This window comes from Pinus tabuliformis, chromosome X (genome assembly GCF_031772625.1).
Source record: "Pinus tabuliformis cultivar Carrire ecotype Pingquan chromosome X, CPIR1, whole genome shotgun sequence".
In the NCBI taxonomy this organism is placed as follows: Eukaryota; Viridiplantae; Streptophyta; class Pinopsida; order Pinales; family Pinaceae; genus Pinus; species Pinus tabuliformis.
In genome coordinates, this window is record NC_142308.1 from 1,737,351,357 (window position 1) to 1,737,366,824 (window position 15,468).

The window sequence follows — 15,468 nt, forward strand, 5'->3', positions numbered from 1 at the left end:
ACAAGTTTCAAATAAACCAGGAGACTTTGACCCGGTTAAACGAGATCGCTTGGCCCGGAATGGTTTCGTTTTCAGAGTCAAGGTTGACACGTTAGTCTCCGCGAACGACGGGGTTTTGATTGACTTTCTTCCATGATTGCGGATTACTTGATCAACTCAAAATAAAAAGGGGAAAATGTTATTTCGAATTAAATGAATTTTATGATGCTTTGACACAACTTGCTTTTTCAATTTTTAATAGTCGAGAAAAAGCTAAAGATGACTCTAGTTGCCTTCGATTTTTAATGAGCCTAAAGTGACAAGTGCTCAGATGGACATTTTCTTTTAAGGAGTCTGAAAAGGAACGAAAGTGACTACTCTGGAAATCTAGATAGAGGTATTACCAAACCAATCGCAAAACTGCAGAATACTTTTTATGGTACAACAGTTAATCTTCCCAAATGCTGTGTTCAGTGCATTGCGATAGATAGGGAGGCAGACACGGCTTCCTAAGGATAAAGGATATAGCCTATTGTGGTCTCCCAATATATACTCAACGGTACGTGGGAGCACAAGTCCGTACTGGAACTTGTCGTATCAAAGAGGAGGAATCACCCAACTTACGATGAAGACGATAGTTAGCAGGCTTTACGATGCCAGAATACATCTCTAGCCTAGACTTCTAAATGTTGTGCGTTAGGTTCCAAAGTATTTTTATGTTCATTGAGGTTTATTTTACAGTTGATATTTCTTAAGAAGTTTGCATTTAAGGTTCACTGTGTGATGTAGATATACAATTCCTAAATGTGCAATCTAAGATGATAAACAATCATTTACTTTCTTTTAGCAATGAAAATCCTAGCTACTAAGGAAAGAGAAATGAAATTCTTTCAACATAGAGCAGAGAGCACACACTAGATGCACTTTTCCTAAATCAATTACCACATGCAGTCTAAATGCAAATGCACATGCATGTATTTGTTTTCCAGTTTCCTTAATGTGAGAATGACGAAAATAAAACTAAGTACAAATCTGAATCATTTTCTTTCAAAGCAACAACACTGACAATTTTTTCTTCAAAAAATGAAAGGAAGACTAAGACGACACTTTGCGATTTTGAATTCAAAAAATGAAAGGAAGACTAAGATGACACTTTTTGATTTCGAATTCAAAAAACGAAAGGAAGACTAAGACGACACTTTGCGATTTCGAATTAAAAATTTCTTTTGACACTTGAAATACTATTAATTCAAATCAAATACAATGGAAAAATTGTAATCAACTATCTAAAAGAGGAAGACTTTACGACACTATTTTTCTTGACTAAAAACGACACTTGCGACACTTTCAAATCAAAAGACGATAGTTTGATTAAGCTATTGTTTGCAAAAGAGAATTGCAAATGATGAAAAATACATAAAAAATATTCACAATTCTTTATCAATGGAGGCTGAATAATGCAAAGGAAGAAGGTTTCAACAGTGATATACTGATCATAGACAGCAAAACTACTGAATAAAGCTAAAGACAATGAAGAAAAAACCAAAATCTGGAGGCAAAAACAGTCTTACTCAATCATCGCACCTGTTACACAGGGAAACAGGGATGCATCTCACCTGAAACACACAGGAGGTGCGATGCCTCGAGATTGCCAATGAGAGACAGTGCGATTGTCCAGGGTTGAGACTGAGCTTGGTTTTCACTCACAGTTTGCAGCTAAGTTCAGAGATTTAGGCTGAGCTAATGATAGATATTAAACACAAAGTATAGGGGTTGATCTAATGAGGTTATTTGAGCTACCACCAGGGCACTTAGGATGTTTGCAAGTCAGATGTTCAGTTCATAAACCAACCCAGAGATTGACTGAAGCAACGTTTATCTACTTTGCAGTTTCATAGCAAAAGTAGTTGAAGGCTAGCTGGCTTAACTTCAGGCTCCGTCTGTGGTTTATAAAGCAAACAACAATAACAAAACAAACAAACTATTCGCTTCCCAGTGGAGTCGCCATTTTGTTATCGGGAAACTAGTGTCCACTTAGAGCTGCTAGTCCCACTAAGATGGGTAGCTATCTTAGAAATAAACAAACCAAAGTTACTTTTGTTTTCCTTTATAAGAGATAGATGAGAGAGAAGCAGAGAGTACCAACCTTAGTCTTTCACTAGTCTCCTTGCTTGTTTCCTCTCTCCTTTGATAGAGCTTTTGCCACTCCTTTCTCACTTGTCCTGCTTCAAAGAACACTTGTAGAGTCAAAGCAGAAAAATACCATCAAATCATAGAGATCTATAACCATAAAAAATGTAGGATCAGATGTACATTAACCATACAAATGCATATACAAATACAAGATTTAGAGATATACAAGCATATGGAGGAAAACTCAAATAGCTTTATTGATAGAAGTAGTAGAAGAGAGGATTACAACCAAGCTGTCTGATCCAGTATCATCCTCACAGCATGAAAGCCCTCTTCACCTCATACAAAGCAAGATCACCCAACAATACAATGTCTCAAGGAGAAACCAACAACACTTCCTTACAAAATACAAAATTCCAGCCTCCGGATCTCTAGGATGAGGGATCCATATATAGATGTTTGCAGGAGAGTGAGTCAGCTTCTGGGATTTTGATTAGTGTCATTTCATTGATAGTTCTTGGTTCCACTTGGAGATTTCATGATCTCTTACTCATCCCTAGGTGAATTCAAAGAGGCAAGTGTCATATGAGCAGTTTCTAGAAGATTCTTTGAGTTTCCACCTAAAAAACTGCTTCTGCCATTTGTTTGCTCTCACTCATCACACCCTACAGAATGGATTTTCAGTATGCATCACACCCCCCGTGTGTAATAGGTGAGATGCATCGCACCCTCAGCATGGAGCAGTTTGTATGGTCCAGTTTTGACCAGTTCTGAGCAGTTTTTCAGGGAGAACTTCTGGGAAATGATGTAATCAGCTGACCTTGTTCCTTTAGGGTATGAAACAACACTTTTATGGGTTTATAAGCCCTTAGTTTGTGGACATACGTGATTGGGGTTGCAGTGCCCAAATATGTCTATAAGAGTTAGCTAAGGGTGCAATGCATCTCACCTATTACACACGGGGGGTGTGATGCATACTGAAAAGTCCTTCTATAGGGTGCGATGAGAGAGTGTAGACAAATGGCAGAGGTAGTTTGCTAGGTGGAAACTCAGAGAATCTTCTAGAAACTGCTCATGTGACACTTTTCTCTCTGAATTCGCCCAGGGATGAGTAAGAGATCATGAAATGTCCAAGTGGAACCAAGAACTATCAATGAAATGACATTAATCAAAATCCCAGAAGCTGACTCACCTCCCTACAAATATCTATATATGGATCCCTCATCCTAGAGATCCAAAGGTTGGAATTTTGTATTTTGTAAGGAAGTGCTGTTGGTTTCTCTTTGAGACATTGTATTGTTGGGTGATCTTGCTTTGTATGAGAAGAAGAGGGCTTTCATGCTGGGAGGATGATGCTGGATCAGACAGCTTGGTTGTAATCCTCTCTTCTACTACTTCTATCAATAAAGCTATTTGAGTTTTCCTCCACATGCTTGTATATCTCTAAATCTTGTATTTGTATATGCATTTGTATGGTTAATGTAAATCTGATCCTACATTGTTTATGGTTATAGATCTCTATGCTTTTATGGTATTTTGCTGCTTTGACTCTATAGGTGTTCTTTGAAGCAGGACAAGTGAGAAAGGAGTGGCAAAAACTCTATCAAAGGAGAGAAGAAACAAGCAAGGAGACAAGTGAAAACACAAGTAACTTTGGTTTGTTTGTTTCTAAGATAGCTACCCGTCTTAGCAGGACTAACATCTCTGAGTGGACACTAGTTTTCAGGTCGATTGTGAAATCAATCTCCCTTACAGGAGGTAATCCAGGCAATTACTTAGGAAAAAAATCCTTGAATTCTGACAAAATTGGGTGTTGATCTAGGGAGGGTTCTTTCTAGCAGCCTCGACCACATATATTTTGCAACCTTGTCAGAGACAACGTTTTACCTTCATCATGGATATGAATCGCAGGGACACTCCTCTCTTGACTCTACAAATCTCAATTGACCTACCTTCATCATCTAAATAAATCACCTTCTTCTTGAAACAGTCTACCAAAGCTTGATGGGCTTCTAGCCATTCCATTCCAATAATTACATCGTACATCCCCAATGCTGTGACGTATGCTTTCAACTTAGTTATACACACCCTGAGGTTTACCTAACATTGGTCAAACACTAGGTCCTACTGCTTGTTTTATCCCATAAGCCATCTCAACTTGCTTAAAGTCATCGTGCTCATAGGCTGCTAACCCACATTTTTCTATTGTAACTAGTGAAATGAAACTATCTGTAGCACTTGAATCAAACAAAATTTTAACTTTTACTTTGTTTATCATACCTGAAGTTTCTACCATAGAAGGTTGGTGTTCAACTTGTTGGTTATCAACTGCTGCATAGATTTGATGGTGGCTACTTGCTCCCCCCATTGGTGTTTTTCCTTCTCTATGGTTGTTACGAGTTTGTAACTCAAGACAGTCATGTTGGTAATGAGGTCCCCTGCATCCCCAACAAGTGATGCGTGGTAGAATTTCAAAAAAAGGTTGTAGAGTTGTTTGGAAAGGGTTACTTCCCTTGGGACCCCTGCCCCTACTTGTTGCTCCATGTGTATGACCTTGATTTGCACGAATCCTTGAATCTGCAGGTGAAGCTGCACTAGTAACCATTGAAATCCCCATTTTCACTGCTCTAGGTACAACCTGTTTTCATATGGCAGTAGCCTCAAACTTGCTCCCCTGGGGAAGGTACGAGGGGCCTTCCCCATAAACCTTTGTTGTCGTGGAAAAATGGTTTTGTTTCCACCCTTTAAGTCTAATTTCTCTTCAACATAACGAGCATGTTCCACATCTTCTACAACTGAGGATGGTTTTCGCATCTGCACCATTTCCCTAATCTTAGGGTTCAACCCGTAAATGAAACGATCTGCTTGACGTTGATCAGTATCCATGTAGGATACATACTTGACCAATTCCATGAATCTAATCTCATATTCTGCTACTGTATTATTTCCCTATACCAAAGCATCAAAGGCTCCTACCTGTTGTTCTTCATAATATGCTGGTAGGTACTTTTTCCTGAATCTCTCCTCAAATAACTCCCAAGTAACTGTGTTCGGAATGAGGTGTAGTTGACACTCTAAGTTACCCCACCAATTTAGAGCACTATCTCTGAGTTGGAATATCACTATTTTAGCTTTCGAATTAGACGTATAATCTCTTAGTGCGAAGCACCTTATCATTCCTTCTAACTAGGCTTCTGCATGTTCGCTGGCATGACATCCAACAAACTCTGGGAGCTTAATCTTTTGGAGGTCCCTAGTAATTTCCTTGACTGGAGGTCCCCTATTAGAGTCTCTTTATCCTTAGAGATTTCCCAACCCTGATGGAGGGTGCTCTACTTCCACTTCAATTGTTTGGTGCCCTCTTAAAGTCTCATTAATTGCTTCTAGGGAAGGCAAGATGAGAGCCAACTCTGGAAATGATAATGTGTTATGTGTAGGAGGTCCTTGGGATGACCCTCCTTGATCTTGATTTCTTCACGTCCTCACCATTTTGAATTGTTCAAATATTTGTATGATACGCGAGACTTATTAATTCAACTTAGGACTTGTCCACTCTTAGTTGACTCACACTCATGTATATATGATAGTCATAAGTTTTTATTTTCCTATGCTCTTAAACAAGCATTATTAATACTGAGTAGATTTCGAAGGATCTACCATATCCTCTCATGTGTGAGTTCTACATAAACTACAAATTTTCTCTTGATACTGGCTAGGGTACTAGTGCAATGTACTTGTAAGTCACACTCTAATGCTTTATTAACACAAAATTGCTTTCTTTAGTAACCATAGTTATTTATTTAATTTAATATTAAAGCTAATTAATAAATTGGTTTAATATATTCAAATAATTAAATTAAATACTAATGTGAATAATACCCTTTTAGTCTTGTCTTCCTTCTATGGGCATTAGTTGCTTCTTCCCAACCTTTATACTATGTTTTAAAATCATTTATATCCATTTTATGAATCTTAAGATTTCCTAGAGGTCATATAAACAATTGGTTTTTGAAGCAAGGTTTAGCAAATAACCATGAATGTATGTTGTATTTTTTTTCCATCAATTGACATCATAGATCAACAACAAGTGGTTATTTCAAATTATACTTCTATAACTCCTTCACCCTTTCAAATCCCAATCATTCTTAACTAATGATAATATAAAGAATATATAACACATTGAAATAGTATGAAAGTTACTAAATTCCTCTAGATGATATATGACTAGAAACAATTTTATGTCTATTGCAATATTAATTTTACAAATAATTTTCTCATATTATCATAAATTTATGTCATAATTGAATATATCTATTATGGTTTATCACTTTTATTTAATTTTTATAACCTCTATATTCTTATGTTAAAACCCTTAAATCATGGCTTCCTCTTTAATATACAGATTCTAAAAGCAATTTCAACTAAAGTTAAAATATTAATTCAAACCTAAATGAATATGCTTTGACTTTAATATTTTATTCTATCCACACATACACACACACAGATATATGTAAATCCTCTTTCCTAGCACAAGATTTTATAAAAATAATTCAAAGTTAAAACCATGAAATATTAAATGATAAGCTTGACAAGTTACCTTGTTAAAAGGTTGATGTTATCTATTTTAAAATTATTTTAATTAAAGTGTTATTTATTTATTTATATAAGTGGTCAAATTTACTCTAAAATTATTATACGTATTTATTAACAAGTCATATTGTGAGAAGGTTAATTTTTTCGTAAATAATTTATCAAATTTATTTTAGAACCTAACATCTCGTATTTGTTAATTTGTACTATAACAAAACTAACCATAAAATTCATATGCAACCAACCGACACAATATGCAAAGATATTGATAACAGTATCACAAAGTGTGTTGATAGCAATATAACAAAGTGTGTGTGTGTGTGTGTTTTTTTTCACCATCATAAAAGAGTAGAATTTAACAAAGTGTGTTGATAGCAGTATAATAAAGTGTGTTTTTTTTTCACAAGCATAAAAGAGTTATGGAATAATTTATTACACATGATTCTATTTTTGTTTGTTTGTTTGTTATGGAATAAGTTATTACATCTGATTCTAAGAATATTTTTTTTTTTTTTTTTTCCCGGAGCTAAGATACACTAAAATAGTTATTTTTGTGATCCCATAAAGTTATTATTGATGTAAACATATTTTCTATTGTCTTCTTCCAAAATGGTGTTGCAGAGGATGTGTGTGGCTCAAAAGCTTGTACAGGCTGCAAGATTTCACACACACCAAGATGCTCACCATCAAATACCGCGTTAAGAATTCCTCTCAGTGCCAACGCATTCACATACTGTGCAAGCAATGACAAAGTGATTAAAGACCAGGAAGATTTATTTTGCAGTTGCTCTTTTTCACTGAAATTTATGGTTATGATCTCACTGAAATTCATGGTTTGATATTAGGTGTGCCAATATCCTTTCTATAACCCTATTTCATTGCCTTGTAACCAGGATCCATCACAAAACATTTTTCACTGAAATTTATGGTTATGATATCACTAAATTTCATGTTTTGATATTAGGTGTGCCAATATCCTTTCTATAACCCTATTTAATTGCCTTGTAACTAGGTTCCATCACAAAACATTGCGAGCTTCCTCCCTGTAAATATTTATGACTGTAAATATTTATAACCCTTTTTTAGTTGCGAGCTTCCTCCCTGTAAATATTTATGACCTTTTTTTTCATTGTAACTAAATTATTTTTTTTGTCAGAAGACAAGTAGGGTTACATTAAACTTGATTTTTTTCCCGAGCAATTTTTTTTAAACTTGGTTTCTTCGGAGTTTTTTCACTATAAGTAGCAACAATACCCTATGCATTTGTGACTAAATATTTGCAGTGGAACTTTGAGAGTTTCCCCTGTTTCTGAGCAATCATAGTGGCATAACTTTTTCACTGTAATTTTGTAACCAACCAAAGTGTATAGGATGCCCAGGGAGGAAGTTTCTGGTTTCTGGGATCTTTGAGACATGTAACCTTTCATTTAACTTTAAAAACCCCTAACTTATTGCATATTCTCTCATTCTTCATCATTCAAAGGAGACATGCTCCATGCTAAAACTTAGTTCAAATTTAAAATTTTATATACTTGCTCTCTTGTTTAACACCATTGTTTTGTGATAATTATTTTTATTTTTTTTTTTTATATTTTAATTTTTCAAAATGTTGATGGTTAAATCTATAATAATTTTTTCTCTTTTTTTTTACATCGTGGTTACATCTAGCAATGGTAAAATTCTGCTCCTTTACAAATTGTAGGGAAAAAGTAAATGTGACATTTTGCCTATTATATATATATATATATATATATATATATATATATATATATATATATATATATATATATATATATATATATATATATATAGATTTTGATGAAAATATGGAAAATAATAAAAAAAATATAAAAATATTATTTTTCCATCATTTAAATTTATGGTCAATGTCATTTAATAATTTAATTTATTTTGGTTTCTAATATAATTAAATTTGTTTGCAATGTTGTTTGTTGTTTTTTTTGCTAGTAGGTAGGTTTCAAGGTCCAGATTTTGAACCTAGGCTCTGATACCATATGTGAGGATCCATCCTAGGGTCCTCTAACTAAAAACTAAATTTATTTAATTTAAACACAATAAGAAGGGAAATAACTTATTTATAACTCAACATTTATTTGATGACAATATACAATTAAAATTTATTTACAACATATTAAACAAGTAAAAATTTCATTGCAACCATTTACATAAGTAATCAATAAATGGAAGAATACATGTTCCAATAGCTTGGTTAAGATGCTCCTAAATCTATTGGGATTCTCCTCTCGACTACCTGACTGAATTTACCTCCCAGCCAACTAGGAATGATTTCCTAGCCCAAGGAACCTCCACAGGTTCCCTAGCCCTCCGAGCCCAAGTCCAACCAACTGTAATGTGTCCAAGTTAAACCAACACTCTCCATTCTCTTTCTCCACATTTCTCCCAAAATAAAATCCTCCAAAACCAAAACCAAGACCAATGATTCCCCCCTCTTCACATCATCCTTCCCCTTTTATGTCTCTTCCATCCACCTCAACCACCTATCATTAATGTCATGACTACCCCCTCATCCTTTCATTTAGTATCCTTGACTTTTCTTACCATATCTTATTCAAAGTAGATTTGAGAAGACATTTTGGGAATAAAATATGGATATTTAATTTAGAATTAAATTGGAGAAGACCATATCCTCTCCCAAGTAGATTTGAGAAGACATTTTCGGAATAAAATATGGATATTTAATTTAGAATTAAATTGGAGAAGACCATATCTTCTCCCAAGTATATTTGAGATGACACCTTGGGATATGGATATTTAATTTAGAAATTAATTGGAGAAGACCATATCTTTTCAAAACTAGATTTGAAAAGACACCTTGGGATATTGATATTTAATTTGGAATAAATTGGAGGAGACTATATCCTATCCAATATTAAATTTGAGAAGACAAGTTGGGAATTGAATAATAACAACAATAAAATTTATATCAATAAAATAAAATACAGTTTCACAAATGTAGGTATATACCAATATTTCTTGATAATTGTAAGTCAATATTTCAAGTCAATTAGACACTAATAAATTTTTAGCATGATAAGATTAATTAGGGCATTACACTTGTGGCATCCCCCTCACAAGTTTTTTCTTTAGACTTGGTCCAGCTGTAGGTTGAGCAACTCCCTCAACAAATTGCGAAATTTTGGAGGGGAACCAGCCTTGCCTCTAGAAATTGCACAATCCTGACTAGCAGCCTACTGGGCTCCAGAATTGCGTAATTCTGCCTGTCAAGCTTCACTGAAAACAACAAAATCTATCCCAGCAGGACTGCGCAACCCAACAATTGTGCAACTTTGTGCAGCAGTCACCTGCTCAACCCAGAAATTGTGCAATCCCTCTGGGCAGCCAGCCCATCTCCCTCCCAAAAATGAACAAATTTTCCCATCAGTCAAGCAACCTATTGCATGTGCCTTCAGGTTGACTGGTTCCCTCCGGGACCGAGCAAACCTGATTTGCATGCATGAACTGCTTCTCCCAAGGCAGCATGCAAAGGCATCCCTTGATTCAGGGATCTATTTTTAGCAGCTGGAGGTTACATGCAATGATCATTTCATAAACCTGCCACCAAGTGTTGCTTTTCCTAGATTTGTGGCATGCATGTCACAACCTTGATTTTATAGAAACTCATCAACCAGACACTACAGAGTTCATTCCTCACATCGAACTTGCAGCTCTGACATCCCACATTGCATCTAGGAGTTGTCGGTACATTCAACTCAACTGTTTTGGGGTAAGCCCGCTTTTCATGTCTTGCGTTGTGTTTCAGTCGCTTTTTGAGTTTCGCTTCATGTTAGTGTTGTCTACTTGATTTCGGTGAGTGCTTTCTGTTGTTTTGATGTATGTTAGCTTGTAGAAGCACTGTTTCATTTTTCATTTGCATCTCACTATTGTGGTATTACATGATCCTTGATCCCGTTTAGGATCATGCATTTCACCTTCACCTCCAGAAATTGCACAATCCTGACTAGCAGCCTGCTGGGCTCCAAAATTGCACAATTCTGCTGTCAAGCTTCACTGGAAAAACAATGCAATCTGTCTCAGCAGGACTTCTCATCCCAAAAATTGCGCAATTTTTGCATCAGTCAGTTGCTTAGCCCATAAATTATGCAATCCCTCTGGGCAACCAGCCAATCTCCCTCCCAAAAATGAGCAAATTTTCCCATCAATCAAGTAGCCTATTACATGTGCCTTTAGGTTGACTGGTTCCCTCTAAGACCAAAAAAAACCGATTTGCATGCATGGACTACTTCTCCCAAGGCAGCGTGCAAAGACATCCCTTGATTTAGGGATCTAGTTTTAGCAGATGGAGGTTACATGCAAGGATAATTTCAGAAACCTCCTGCCAAGTGTTGCTTTTCCTAGATTTGTGGCATGCGTGTCAAAACCTTGATTTTATTGAAACTCATCAACCGGATGCTACAGAGCTCATTCCTCACATCGACCTTGCAGCTTTGACATCCCACATTGCATCTAGGAGTTGTTGGCACATTCAACTCAACTGTTTTGGGGTAATCCCGCTTTCATGTCTTGCGTTGCATTTCTGTCGCTTTTTGTGTTTTGCTTCATGTTAGTTTTGTCTTCTTGATTTCACTGAGCGCTTGCTGTTGTTTTGATGTATGTTAGCTTGTAGAAGCACCGTTTCATTTTTCGTTCGCATCTCACTATTGTTGCATGCATGAACTACTTTGCACGGACGGACGTCATTACGGCGACTTGCTTCACACACATGCATGCTTTCTCGTTTTTTGAATCTTGCACTTGATGTTTGCATGAATGATCATTCACTCTTATTTGCACTCATCTCACCATGCATCCAAACTTCTCATGTTTTCAGTCGTCCGTCAGAAAGTCTAGGCTGCCTTGGCCCAGACTGTGCCCTACCTGGCTAGCATTGCGCATTCCGGAAGCGAAGGCTCTACCTTCCCTCTAGAAATTGTACAAGTCTGGCCCAACACTGACCTCTAGACTTACATTGCGCAATTCTTGGAGGCAGTGTCCTGCTGGCCCTAGAAACTGCGCAATGCAATTTACTGGTTGTATGTCATTGCTGACTGAAATTGTGCATTACTCAGTTTCAGTCCTCATCAGGCTAGGCTGAATTGTGCATTGTGCAGTTCCAACAGACAGTCAACCTTTTGATAGCCCAGACTCTGCCTTGCGCAGTTTTGGCAATCATTCTCCCGAACTCCCAGTGGAAATTGCGGAACCTTCATGATCAATCACACAGGGATGTTGCAAGTCAGTCCTCAAGTTTGTTTTGGTTTTTGACTGATAGATTTCTTTCCATGTGTGTTTCTATGTCTCCAGCCATCACAGGTGTTCGTTTGTCTCTCAATAGCAGAAGTACAATGGCCTTCAGGAGAGAAAAGTCAAAGGGCATTGTTGAGAGCCCAATGGGGTTTGTAGCCAAGTGAGTGTCTATGAGCTCGCCTACCTATGAAGACATCAAGTTGTTCGTAGACAAGGACATCAAGATAATATGGAAACAACATTACAACAAGCAACACCATTAGCAGTAGCAGAAGGCAGCACACCTACATGCAATGAATTCAAGAGGAAGGTTGTTGACAACATCGAGGCAGAACAAAGTTGCAAGCTCAAGCAGATCCACTTGTGATGAAAGAAAATTTGGAGATTGAGGGTATGAGGTGACAACGCAACATGAAGATCGTGCAAAGGTAGAGAACGAAGCATAAAAGGAGTTTCATGTGTTGAAGCAAAAACTCAGGGAAGAAAAGGAGTTGCATAGATGAGAGAATAAGTTCCAACACAAACAGGTACAACAGGGGGGTGCAACATGCACAGATGGATAAAATTGTGCCTGTACAAGTTATAGCTCCATCCCAACAACTGGCATGGAGTAGACAAGGTGAACAATGTTGTTTATCTCATGCAATGGAATGCAACAGCATGCATGTCATTGTGTGCATGCATGAGATCCCACCCATTTGACACACTCACCGAGACAAAGACAAGAAGCAAGTCCGACTGGAGATGTACATGTATTTTGAAAAATTTGATGCACACAACCAACAACACATGCTTGGAGATCAGTGTAGACACTATGCATCAACATGTTGTCATTTTGGTCGCACCCAGGACGACCATGCGCATGCTATCAGACAAGTTGGATGGAAGAGCCATATCAGTGCACCTGGATGAAGTAAAGGCAAGTGTTCGCTTCAGCAAGATGTTACCATTGAGCACATAGACACTATCATGGATGACCAAGCTTGGCGTCAACTCACCACCTTCGACCATCACAAGGATGTCAAAAAGGTAGTCTCACCACAACGGTCTGAGTATCAGTGATGACTTGCATGGCTTTCTCAAGCCATATTGTCTCACATGGGCACATGTGCATTGTAATGTAACGTCTTGTCAAGTGGAAGTTCAAGTGTCGATAGTTGAATGTAACAGTCATAGAGTAGTTGAAGAGTCATGAGGATAGATGAACAGTCACAAAGGGGAATGTCAAGGGTCACCCCAACCTTTGCTATAAATAGAACCTCATAACTCATTGCAGAGGATTTTGGTCAGCCAAGTTTCCAATAGGAATATCTTAGAGAAAGCTTGGACAATATTCTAACAAGCCTTGAATTCTCCACTGCAAAGAGCTAGTATATCTCTTTGGAGGAGCAAGCGGTTGTGGCTGTAACATTCCGCTATCGGAACTAGTGGTTGGACATGGATATATTGTATGACTATAACTTACACTTCTTAATATAACAAAGCCAACACGTTTCATGCATATGTTGTATTGTATTTCAGCTATCTTGAGTACTCTAAATGATATATGTATCTGTTTACTTACACATGCATGTGTAGCTATTTCTGTATATGTATGTATGAATCTTTATGAAATGTGTTGTTGATTTAACCATCACTTTGGATTGCTATCTAACTTGCCTTCCATGTTGTGATGCATCTTTTCTCATGTGTTCCCTTCTAAACTTCATGCTATCATAGGTTTCCAAGGGGCGTAATCACCTCACCCTCCATGTGTTAGAATCACTCAAGCACCTTCCTTGACTTACTGCATATGTCACACCCTTGCTACCAACAGGGACATCTTACTTGCCTTTGTACGAAACCACGGTCAAGGAATTACAGTACAACCCACTGTTGGGACTCCTACACCAAATGGTCTAAGGTCTAATTGGGACTTCTTACTGGGGAGATACGCTGACATGTTGGTGGGTCCAGCACTATCAACATTTTGGCACTAGGAGGAGGGCCAAATGACAAGATGAGTTCTCACATCTATTTTGAATCTCTGCATATCTGTGATGAATAACTACAAAGTTCCTCTTCCGGAGTGTATGTCTTAAGTAAACGACTTCATTATCTTGGAATACCTCTTGGATAACTTGTCACGTAAAACATATGATGGTGGATGCCACGTAACCTTGGTTAGGCACGCGTTGGAATTGTAGGCTCATGCGAAAGACATGAAATCTTTGAAGAATACATGACTTTCTCGTTGTTCATCTACACGCTTCAAGGGCACCCAATGCACTGGTGCACCATACTGCCTGAAAAATCTATTCATTCTCTTGCTCATCTGGTCACAGAGATAGATCGTGCTTTCAATCACTTTAACCGTAAAAAGTTCAATAAAGAAATTCTGAAATTATGAAAAGCACCTGATGAATCCGTTGAACAATTTTACACATGATTTTCTAATATTGGATACCGATTCCTCGAAGATGAAATTGTTTGGGAATTTCATGATGGGAGATTTGAGTATAGTCTTTACATATTTGAAAATCCACAATTCTTGAAATCTTTTGGATCCTTCTTAACACACTTCGATGATGGAGCCACGAAATCACAAACAGGCACAGTTGCTGTCACAAGTGACTGTCCACCTTCACATCATTAAACAGCTCCACCACCGCAGAGTGATGTGGGAGAACATTCACACACATCTATTTAACTGTCACATCCTCCCACTGTTGTGTGTGGAGCATGATTGTTCAAAGGTCTTTGTTTCAGCCAGATGTATACCCCAGGAAGTCTTGTACACCCCTCCACGCGGGGGGGGGGGGTGGTGCAGGGGGGACTTGTCCCCCCCGCGGGGGTCCGGGGGGACCGATCCCCCCCAGCTAGGGGGTCCGGGGGCCAGCGGTCCCCCGGCGAGGGCTCGGGGCAGCGCCCCCGAAGCTAAAAACAAATGTAAAATTGCCTTGTAAAAGTATAGTAATTTCTAGTCAATCTGGGCCGTTCATTAGGCGGATGATCTGACGGTAGAACTTATGTTTAGTTTAGGGTTTTTTTCCCTAGAAGGCAACCCTTCTCTTTGTATGAGGGTATTGTATTTGAGGCTATGAAATAGATGTGTATTCTGTGAGCGAGAAATAGAGAGGTGAGACTGTGAGAGAAAACAGAGGATATTACAGCGGATTTGCTGTAGGTTGTGTCTCTTCATTTTGCTGGATAACAGAAAGGAAGGACTGGCTGTTCGGGGTGGACGTAGCCCAAACTGGGTGAACCACGTATATCTGTGTCTCTCTTGTTTTGTGTGTTTATATTTCTGCAATATTTTATGTGTTCCATTGCTCCGTAATATATAATTTTCTAACAATTAGTATCAGAGCCGAAGTTCTATTTGGCTGATAAACTCACAGGAAAGAAGGGTTCCTGGTTCGAGTGGGAGCAATGGCGGAAGATGGTAAGTTTAGGGTCGAGATATTTAACGGCCAAAACTTCTCGCTGTGGAAGATGCAG